At 40.9% G+C, this 12,042-nt stretch overlaps 1 protein-coding gene across 1 annotated transcript in view; it reads right to left on the reverse strand.

Moving 5' to 3' along the window:
• The window catches only part of PXT1 (peroxisomal testis enriched protein 1), a 61,966-nt gene that overhangs the window by 13,515 nt on the left and 36,409 nt on the right, over positions 1-12,042 (reverse strand).

Raw genomic sequence — 12,042 nt, forward strand, 5'->3', positions numbered from 1 at the left:
AGCCTGCTTTCCTCTCTCTCTCTCTCTGCCTGCCTCTCCATCTACTTGTGATCTCTCTCTGTCAAATAAATAAATAAAATCTTTAATAACAAAAAAAAGATATATCCAAAATATTATCATTAAATGTATAATCAATATAAGATTATTGCTGATATTGTTTTGCATTCTGTTTATTATACCTAAGTCTTTCAAATCCAACACAAATACCTACAGCACATCTCAATCCAAGCACTACCCTGCTTTCCAGGTGGAAAATCTTGATCTGTATTTAGTCTCATGCAATTTACAGTTTAAAACATGAATTCATGCATCCAAGTTGTTCCAAACATACTTAAAGTTTTCCAACAATGAAATCAAGCATCATTAAAGATGCCAATCATCGGGACGCCTGGGTGGCTCAGTTGGTTAAGCAGCTGCCTTCGGCTCAGGTCATGATCCCAGCGTCCTGGGATCGAGTCCCGCATCGGGCTCCTTGCTCGGCAGGGAGCCTGCTTCTCCCTCTGCTTCTGCCTGCCATTCTGTCCGCCTGTACTCGCTCTCTCTCCCTCTCTCTCTGATAAATTTAAAAAAAAAAAAAAAAAAAAACTAAAGTTGCCAATCATCCTCTGACTTGCCCACACCCCCTTTCAATAGAATCTGCCATGTTGCCTAAGCAATCAAGCTCCTTCTTCCATGTCCTCACCCTGAGCTCAGGCCCATAGCTGTTTGGATCAGAGATGGATACCTGACCCAAGAACCATGACTCACTGGCTGGTCAGGTAGTCAAAACCCAGCCCCTAAAGAGAACAGGGTCCCTTCTTCTCTGTTTAGTGTTCAGGAAACTAAGAAAAAATCGGCAGCAGGACCAGTAATGCTACAGGACTATGTTGGGCCCAGGGTAAGTCAAATCCATTTGCAAGCAAACATTATGAAAGGGAAGGAAACACTGAAAGAAGAGATGGAGAAAGCTGGTTGACAGAGAAGAAAAAGCCACCAGTAAGTAAGCCACCAGACACTTACTAGAAAAGCAAGATTAAAAAAAAAAAAAGACTGGCCCCAGAACTCCCTGAGAACCTGACCCCACCAAGTTCAGTTCTGTTTCATAAACATCCTCACCACAGCTTTTTGGAGGTGACCAGAGTAGGTTTCTCTTCCCTGCAACCAAACAAATAATCATCAAAGTATCATATCAATTATCATTGTGCAGAGCTGTCAAATGTAGGAAAAACTGTGTAGGAAATTATGTTGGCTATACAGCTGCTTCAGTACAGACTCTGAAAGCAAAATTTAAAAATTAGGTCCCTGGGGCACCTGGCTGGCACAGTCGGTGGAGCACATGACTCTTTATCTTGGGGTTGTGAGTTTGAGCCCCATGCTGGGTATATAGATCACTTAAAAACAAAATCTTTTAAAAATAATAAAATGAAAATAAAAAGGTTCCTGGTACTAGTGGCTTGTGTTTGGGTTCTGGTCATTTATCCATTCCTATTAAAATTTGAATGGAGGGGCACCTGGGGGGCTCAGTCAGTTAAACACCTGCCTTTGGCTCAGGTCACCATCCTGGGGTCCTAGAATCAAGCCCCGCATTGGGCTCCCTGCTCAGGAGCATCTGCCCCTTCTGCCACTCCCTCCGCTTGGCCCGCTCTCCCACCCCACAGAGCTTGTGCTTACATGCTCCCGTGCACACACTCTCTCTCTCTCAAATAAATACAATAATTTTTTTTAAGTTGAATGCAAAATGTCTTCAAGGCTCTGCTGTACTCAACCTGTTTAGTCAGGATCATCTGCTGACTAAAGAGAGACCAGTATCCCTGTCCTACATATATTTACACAGCAAAATACCTATGCCACAATGTTATAAGAAATATTATAAGATTACAGGAAAGAAATTATTTTTTTAAAGATTTTTTTTTAATTTACTTGACAGAGAGAGAGAGCACAAGTAGGCAGAGGAGCAGGCAGAGGGAGTGGGAGAAGCAGGCTTCCAGCTGAGCAAGGAGCCTGATGTGGGGCTCGATCCCAGAACCATGGGATCATGATCTGAGCTGAAGGCAGATGCTTAAATGGCTGAGCCACCCAGGGGAGACTGGGTGACTCAGCCACCCTGAGGAAAGAAATTATTAAATCAAAGCTCTAAAATAACCATATATCGGAGAAGTAAGAGGTCTTGTGACAAGATGACAAAAATGAATTAAACATAAAAGTAAAACTGTATTTTCCAAGAATTGAATTTTTAATATCCAGAGGGAAAAAGTATCTTGCTCTGTGCTGAAAAGTTGTGTGAATGTATATACGTAGATCTCCACACAGTGTTCTGAAAATAAAATCATAGTCTGAAAGGCCTCCTGGGAAATTTGGGACAATCATGTGGTTAATCTTTTGCAAGAATAATTCCTTCATAAAGCAAATAATAAGCCTCAATGTATTGAAACTTTAAAAAATATTGCTGTGGTGATAATCTTACCTAGAAAACTTTGTCCCTTCAGCTGCACTTGGGGAAACTTTCAAGCAAACATACTTCTAAGGTTTTATAAGTGTTTCTTTGCTGCTAGCTATACTGTGATTATTTTAATTTCTCCTATGGTGATCGTGCTTTCATAATCTTGATTTTGTTCACTAAAAATAGAGTTCTAGAGACTTCTGGCTCAAGCCTGGACATAAGCATCGGCCTCCCATTGCCCCTAATCCCTCCCAAGACACCACCAAAATGAATGCATAAAATTAGAATAAAACCACAACAGTGAAAAGAATGGGAGATGGATCAACAGCAGATGAGAGATGTGTATGTGTTTCTGGAAGGCAGAAAGCAGATGAGACGATATGGACAAATGAGCCAGGCAGAGAAAGTACCAAGACCTCACCACAGGAGCTCCTGAGGCCTAGAAGCCCATTTACTCCACTAAAACCCCAGGGCTGGGAGAAGGAGACATGACCTTGACTGGAAGGCTGGCTGATGGGGATCAACTGTACCACATGGTACCTTTGACACCCCCAGGCCACTATACCCAGCACAAACTTCAGGCAAGAAAAACCCAGGCCACTCTTCTCTAATGGAAGAGAACAAATTTTGTGGAGAAAGCCAAAGCTTCTTTATGAATGTTGGTGCCTCAAATTAAAGGTTTCCTTGTTGTAGCATTTGGAGGACCTGGGACCAGAAAGTGAGCTCCCTGACTCATGTTCCTAAAGTCCCCCTAACTCAGAGCCCTCCTATGCCTCAGTTTGAGTCCCCACTCAATGGGGGCACTAATTAATCATAGTGGTAAAATTCTGAAGCCAGATCACTTGGGTTCAAATGTAAAATCCACTATAGGTAACACTGTGTAACCAGGGACAAGTTATTTAATCTCTCTGTGCCTCAGTTTCTCCAACTGTAAGAAGGGAATAGTAATGTATTATTTCATCAACCATAAGATTTTGTAATGTCTCCAAAATCAGAATGTGTTTTATAACCTATGGCATGTCATATTTCAATGACATTTACCTTTTAGAAGTAAACAAAATGATGGTATATTTTACAATTGATGGCATATTATTAAACCTAATGAAATAGCATAGTAAGTCTCTCATAGAGAGTTTGGGAGATGACTGAATCAGTTCACAACAAAGTGTCCAGAACATAGATAGACACTACATAAATGTTAGCTACTACTACTACCTCCTTCATACTCACACAACAGCAGAAAAAACCCACACCAGTCCATAATTTCTTTAAAATAAAGGATCACTAGCAATTGAGAAGGACCACAGAAGCAAGAGAAATACCAGAAAAACAAAGAAAACTAATCCTGAAGAATACATGTAATTCAGGGAATGGAAGAGAATGTTTGCCAATTCTAATGTATATATTTTGAGAGATTTAAGAAAATATTACATTCAAGACAAAAAAGAAACTGCTATGAAGAAAGAACAATCCTAGAACAAAATCTTTCCAATTTAAAAAATATGGTCACGGGGCGCCTGGGTGGCTCAGTGGGTTAAGCCTCTGCCTTCGGCTCAGGTTATGATCCCAGGGGCCTGGGATCGAGTCCCGCATTGGGCTCTCTGCTCAGCAGGGAGCCTGCTTCTCCTCATCTCTCTCTCTGTCTGTCTCTCTGCCTATTTGTGATCTCTCTCTCTGTCAAATAAATAAAATCTTTAAAAAATATATATATATGGTCGCCAAAATTCAAAAGACAATGGATGGTCTGAAAAAATTAAGTCAAGGAAATCACTCGGGGAAAAAAAATCAGAAGGTGAAAAATATACGAGAGAAGAGATAGGTAATATAGAGGGTCATTATGGAAAGATGAGCATTTGATTTATGGGATGGCCAAAAAGAGAGAAACAGAGGAGGAAAATTTCAAAGCAAGCAGTGTAAGAGAGCTTCCCAATGCTGAAGGACACCAAACATCAGATTAGAAAGTCCCCCCAACTCCGCACCCTGCCACCGCCACACACACACACACACACACACACACACACACACACACACACGCCCCTCCAAGTTCCCAACACAGCAAATGGGGAAGTAAAAACCTCACCTCCAGAACATACTAAAATTTCAAAACACTAGGCATAAGAGACACTAAAAATCTCCAAAGAGAAACACAGGTTAGTTTGGCCACTGACTTCTCAACTACAATGCATACTAGAATATAAAGGAACCATTTTTGTCCCCAAGAATTCTATAAAAGATTATTTTCAACCTAGAATTCCATGTCTAGCTGAACTCTCAGTCACACGTGAGAGGCAAATGAAGATATTTGCAGATCTGCACAGGCTCGAGAATTTTTCTCCCATACAAAATTCCTTAGGAGGGAGTATTCCAATAACACAGAGTATGACTAAACCAAGAAAGAGAAAGAAGATTTAGCAGAAGGTGAATCCAACCCACGTGAAGGAAAGTCCCAGGATGACAGTGGGACAATAGGCCCAGAGAGAGACTAGATGAGAGCCAGAGAACAGCTCTGGAAGGACAGACCCTTGAGCAAGGGAGATTTAGTAGAATAACTGGTATGGAAGAAAATTGGGGGAAACTCAAAGAAATGGAAACTATGAATCATGTGGGAGAAGAGAAGGAAAGGGAGTGAGAAAGTCCAGAAAACAATAAAAGGTCATACAGGAAGTTTATGGCCTGAATGTGAAGCAAATTTTAATGTGGTTTAAATTGAAAATAAAGGAATCATTTTTTAGGTCCTTTCAACAGGATATTCCTCTGTGTTCCACTTAATGGTACTCTACCTGTATGACTGGACAAGGTTTCAAACAATCGCAGGTTTTGTCCCTTGTTTTATGACTGGGAGGTGATTACTCTGAGGGAAAAAGTCATTCTAGCACATATGGATTTTATTGCTGGTAGCAAGAACCCCTAATCCCAGAGCCTTGCATAACCTTTTACCTTTGGATACTGACACAATGGGTAGACAGAAATGAGTGTGAAGATTCTGAAGTCTTGGCCTCTCTTCATGCTGGACCATCTGCTTCCAAATTGGAAAACAGATACCTCCGCTTCACAGGGACAAACCACCTTTTCCAGAATGCAAGTCCTCATCTCAAACTCAGCGGGACCTTTTCTTTTAGCTGAGGAAGGGAACTTCTTTTAGGAGAGCTTGAAGCCATTAGCTAGTACTTTGAACATTTAAATCTGTGAAATGCAAAATCAACAGTCATTGCCTCATCTCACAGGACATCAAGTCAACATATTATAGTTAAATGTTCGATGGCTAAAAAATACCCGAGCTGAATAATAATTTCAAAACAGTTTGCCTCAGTTTAGTGGGACTACTGGTCAATCTCAGAAAGGCTCAAAGTCTCTCACCAAGGACAAACTGCTCTTTTTAAAAAGAACTGCTGATGTCACCCAGGATTGAAGTAAAGCAAAAGAAAATTGGCCATGCAGGAAGGCTGAACAGAAGGAAGTTTGCATGACTAGTGAAGTGTGAATTTGAACCACCAGACTAGATGTAGCATCAAGAAGTATAGACTACTCGGGGCGCCTGGGTGGCTCAGTGGGTTAAGCCACTGCCTTCAGCTCAGGTCATGATCCCGGAGTCCTGGGATCGAGTCCCACATCGGCTCTCTGCTCAGCGGGGAGCCTGCTTCCTCTTCTCTCTCTCTGCCTGCCTCTCTGCCTACTTGTGATCTCTGTCAAATAAATAAATAAATTCTTAAAAAAAAAAAAAAGAAGAAGAAGTATAGACTACTATTCCAAGCGGTGCCCATGATGGAAAAAGAACAGACAGTGGCAAAAGGAAGAGGTGAGTTGAAGGAATTTTCTAGGTTGAGAGTCTTGAGCAGGTTTTGTAGGTTGAGGAGAGGAACTAGAGCAGGAATAATGGCAACGGAACATAGAGCAGAGCAAATTGTTGAGGCCAAGTCCCAACAAGGTTTGGGACAAAGGTTTGGGACAAAGGAGAATAAAATCACATGGAAAGATTAACTTTGAATCAAAGTTAGAGGGTGGGGCACCCTTCCTTTGAGATAGAATAGTTGGTAAGATGTGACGTGCAGGTACAGAAGTCTGGGACAAGGGAGAAGGAAATTAGGTGTTTACCCCAATGACTTCAGTTTTGTACATGAAGCGGAAAACTATGCCATCTGCTGAGAAAGAGGGGGATCTTGAAGTGGCTGAAATCTGTCACTAACAGAAATGGAAAAAAGAAGGCTGACCAGAGTTACATAATAGGGGCTAAAGACAACCATCACCTCCAACCCCACCCCCCCCAAAAAAAAGAGAAAGGAAAAAATGTGTATATATCCCTGATGGACATTCTCTTTCCAGCTGGTAGGTGTCCTAAACTTGAACCTAAAGAAAAGACATTTTTATCCTATCTTCCCATAGGGGAAGCTTCAAGGCTTGGCCCAGTTACTTTCTAATTTCCTATTCTTAGGCAAGATACTTAGCTTCTCTGGGCCTCAGTTTCCTCATTTGTTAAAAAGGACTCTAAGATATTACGAATATTAAAAACTGATGTTCATAAAGTGCGAGGTATATAATAAGCTTTATATTATATATCTTAGCTACTACCATTGGACTTGGTATTAGATGATATTTACATAGGTATAAAAATGTAAACCAAGGTTACTAGTTTCTAACTTTTGGACTCAGCTGATGGACAAAGTATGGAAGAGTTGTTGTGGCTGGAGGCCAGAATATAAATGCTAATGACTCCAGCTATATAAAAATAAAATAAGTGTAAGGGACAAAGAGCAGGGTATGGAAGGCCAAGTGAACAGAGGACAGGGAAGTTAATATCTGCATCTTATAAAACTGGGAGTCATATGACAGTGCTAAAAATACATGAAATAAGAAAGAGGATTTTAAATTACTGAAGTCTCCAAAGACAACAAATGGAAGTTTTACAATAATTTAACTATCAACCATGAGAAGAGAGGGTATAGTATGAGCTAAACCCCATCTGTCATGTTAAAGAATCAATGGGGGGAGAAAAGAACCAATGGATGGCACCAATTTAATAAACCAAGACATGGAAGAATAAACACACATTATTAGAACAGTAGTTCTCAACTCTGGCTACACATGAAGATCAACTTGGAGACTTAAAAAAAATTTTTTTTTTGGTCTGGGAATAAAACTACAGATTGGTGGTTTTTTTAAAGCTCCCCAGGTGATCCTAGCCTACATGTAGCACTGAGACTCACTAATCGACACAAGTGGAAAACAGAGCCAGTTAAAGTTTCCTTCCTGGAAATGGGATAGTGGGGCAGGGGATGGAGGTGAAAGGAGAGACTGGATACTAACCTAGCCTTCCTTCACTCATTCATTCATTCATTCATTCATTCATTCATTCAAGAAATATTATAGGGGGCACCTGGGTGGCTCAGTGGGTTAAGGGCCTCTGCCTTCAGCTCAGGTCATGATCTCAGGGTCCGGGGATCGAGCCCCACATCAGGCTCTCTGCCCGGCGGGGAGCCTGCTTCCTCCTCTCTCTCTGCCTGCCTCTCTGCCTACTTGTGATCTCTGTCTGTCAAATAAATAAATTATATATATATATATAAAAAATAGAAGGCCTTCTATGTACCAGACACTGCTTCACGCCCTTTTTACCACAACCTCACCACAACCTCTCTAATACTAGTTGATTTGTTCTCATGGACATGAGTGCTTGGAAAAGATATTCTAGTGCAATGAAAACACAGCATCATTACCTGAACCTACACGTTGACACACTCTGGGCAGCCAGTGAGACCCACTTCTGCCTGACTACAAGGAGCATCACCTATGCAGGATGACACAGTTGGAAAACAAAATCTTTCACAAGGGGACAGCCAGGCTGTGAGGGGACTGGGAAAGACAACAGGAAGAGTGTCTAAGGGCACGGGAGATTACTCACCCCACTTCACAGGCCCCCTGTCCTACCGCCAGAAGCCACTGAGCCATGACTGCCTGGCTGGGTTCAAAAGTAGAGCTCTGAGGGCACCTGGGTGGCTCAGTCTGTTGAGCCTCCAACTCTTGATTGCAGCTCAGGTCACGATCTCAGGGTCCTGGGATGGAGCCTCATGGCAGGCTCTGTGCTCCGCAAGGATTCTGATTCTCTCCCTCTCCTTTTCCTTCTCCCTCTGTCCCTCTCTCTATTCTCACTATCTTTCTTTCTCTCTACAACAAATTTTTTAAAAAGCCTTTTTTAAAAAAGTGCTCTAAGGTCAATGGCTCCAGAATTCCTGAACCCTACAACAGGGTTAAGTGGGGAAGGGAGAATATAGGAGGTAAGGAGGGCCAGGGTCTCAGTGCATTAGCTCATTTCAGGTAAGAGAAGGTGAATTACATAGTAGGTGAAATATACGGCCCTTTGATAAAAATTGCAACCATACTGCCTGTCATTTCAGTTTCTATTGTTGTTGTCAAGAGTATCATGAACCCTATACACATTAATGACATTCTCATCTCAAACCATTTTGAAATAACACCCTACTAATTAGTTGACACCCAATCAAAGATTACGTGAGGGTACCAGTGAGGGCTGAGAGCTCACCCAGGAGAGAAGGCACGCAGAGAGAAGAAAGGGCAACCGAGTAGGGAGATCCTCCAAAGGGAGGTCACCTTTTCAAAATGGGTTTAGGACCAGCCCTGCCCATGCCAATCAGAAGCATAATGATCTCCATCTATTAGTTTAACTGATCAGTTAACTGACACCTGGGAAATACTAAATCCACTATCTGCATTAGGAAGATGGAATACAAGTTGTATATGTTTCAGTAATGGACAATGGGAGAAATGAAGAGCTATATAGAAGCCAACAATACTTGAATAGCTCAATTGGAATTGGGTAGGCAAAGGGGCAGAAAAGAAAGGACATGCAGATAGGATGCAATAAAGGATTAAATGTACCAAAGCTAGGGATGTGTTTTACATTCCAGAACTCAACATAATAAATAATATTTTGTGCATATCTGACCAACTAACCGGTGTATTCCAGGTACCTGGGTGGCTCAGTGGGTTAAAGCCTCTACCTTCGGCTCAGGTCATGATCCCAGGGTCCTGGGATTGAGCCCCATATCGGGCTCTCTGCTCAGTGGGGAGCCTGCTTCCCTTCCTCTCTCTCTGCCTGCCTCTCTGCCTACTTGTGATCTCTGTCTGTCAAATAAATAAATATTTTTTAAAAAAAATAAAAATAAACAGTGTATTCCTTGAGGACTGTATCTATTTCATAACTCTGAGACCTAGTTCAGTGCCCTGCATATAGAAGGTCCTCAACAGATATTATTGATTATGATTCTAAAGATGCAGTTGCATGAGGGGGTAGAGAGAATGGGACAGAAAATAAGGTTAGGGTTAGATGAAAAATGTTGGCTATTCTATAAGAATAAGAACAGCCCTACCTTTTAGTTTCTCTTGAAGACAGATCTTTCATTTAAACTTGTAAAATATCAACAATAATTCACATTCACATATTTTACCTCTTGGTATAGAACCTTATCAAAAGCCTGAAGAAACTCCCACAGTTAGTGGTGGGAGTGAAATTGGTACAACCTCTAGTTGAGGGGGGCAATGTATCAATCAATTTTTACAAATGCAAATATGTGCAAGGTTTACAAATACAAATATGCAAATTTGTTGTAGCACTGTTTCAATATTAAATGATTGGAAACAACCTAAATGTATATCAAGAATAAACTATTTTTTAAATTTTTTTTTATTTTTTATTTTTTATAAACATATAATATATTTTTATCCCCAGGGGTACAGGTCTGTGAATGGCCCAGTTTACACACTTCACAGCACTCACCAAAGCACATACCCTCCCCAATGTCCATAATCCCACCCCCCTTCTCCCAACCCCCCTACCCCCAGCAACCCTCAGTTTGTTTTGTGAGATTAAGAGTCACTTATGGTTTGTCTCCCTCCCAATCCCATCTTGTTTCATTTATTTTTCTCCTACCCCCTTAAACCCCCATGTTGCATCACCACTTCCTCATATCAGGGAGATCATATGATAGTTGTCTTTCTCCGCTCGACTTATTTCGCTAAGCATGATATGCTCTAGTTCCATCCACGTTGTTGCAAATGGCAAGATTTCATTTCTTTTGATGGCTGCATAGTATTCCATTGTGTATATATACCACCTCTTCTTTATCCATTCACCTGTGGATGGACATCTAGGTTCTTTCCATAGTTTAGCTATTGTGGACATTGCTGCTATAAACATTCGGGTGCACGTGCCCCTTCGGATCACTACGTTTGTATCTTTAGGGTAAATACCCAGTAGTGCTATTGCTGGATCATAGGGTAGTTCTATTTTCAACATTTTGAGGAACCTCCATGTTGTTTTCCAGAGAGGTTGCACCAGCTTGCATTCCCACCAACAGTGTAGGAGGGTTCCCCTTTCTCCACATCCTCGCCAGCATCTGTCATTTCCTGACTTGTTAATTTTAGCCATTCTGACTGGTGTGAGGTGATATCTCATTGTAAGAATAAACTATTTAAATAAATTATGCTATATTCACACAAGGGAATATTATGTCATTGTAAATAAAAATGACACTCTGTAACTATTAATGGAAAAATATCTACAAATCATACTGTTAACTGAAAAAACAAGTAAGGACAGTGTGTTTTGAATGCTACCTTTTCTCTAAAAAGGGAGGGGTATAAAAATCTATATTCACGTTTGCTCATACTTACATAAAAAACCTCTAGAGGGGCACCTGGGCGGCTCAGTGGGTTAAAGCCTCTGCCTTCAGCTCAGGTCATGATCCCAGGGTCCTGGGATTGAGCCCCATATCGGGCTCTCTGCTCAGCAGGGAGCCTGCTTCCTCTTCTCTCTCTCTCTCTCTCTGCTTGCCTCTCTGCCCACTTGTGATCTCTCTCTGTCAAATAAATAAAATCTTAAAAAAAAAAAAAAAGAACAATGGTTGCCTGCAATAAGTAGTCTTCAGAGTGGGAACTGAACAGACAGGGAACAAGAATGCAAGACTCTTCACCATATGCCAAAATTTTCATATTCTTTAATTTTCCACCCATGAAAATATGTTTTTATAGGCAAATACTTCTATAGCACTTAATATCTTAGTCATTGTTAAAAAGCCATTTAAAATCAGTAACCATTTATTATTAATGTATTAACATAAATACTCAAAATTTACTTTAGAAAGTATCTCAAGAGTGTCATAACTCTATTGTGGTTATACAGGAAAATCTTTGTTCTTAGGAGACAAATTATTTAGAAATGGAATTATTTAAAGATGAAGTTAGTAGGTCTACAACTTTATCTCATAACTTTCTTTGTAGCAAAAAAAAAAAAATCTGTACATGTGTTTGTGAGTATGTGTGTATAGGGAGGTAGAGAAAGAGAGAGATAAAAAGATAAATCAAATGTGCTCCCCCCTCCACCAAAAAATGATAAATCCATGCAAGGGGTAAGAGGCAAAGGGAGAAGCAGGCTCCCTGCGGGGCAAGGAGCCCGACGAAGGACTCAATCCCAGGACACTGGGATCATGACCTGAGCCGAAGGCAGTTGCCCAACCAACTTGAGCCACTCAAATGTCCCTCATTTGTACAACTTTTTTGCATATTTTAAATTTCCTAAGGTAAACAGAAAAGAAAAAAATATCTCAGGAAAGTCC

Source organism: Mustela erminea, chromosome 4, assembly GCF_009829155.1.
Source record: "Mustela erminea isolate mMusErm1 chromosome 4, mMusErm1.Pri, whole genome shotgun sequence".
Lineage (NCBI taxonomy): Eukaryota > Metazoa > Chordata > Mammalia > Carnivora > Mustelidae > Mustela > Mustela erminea.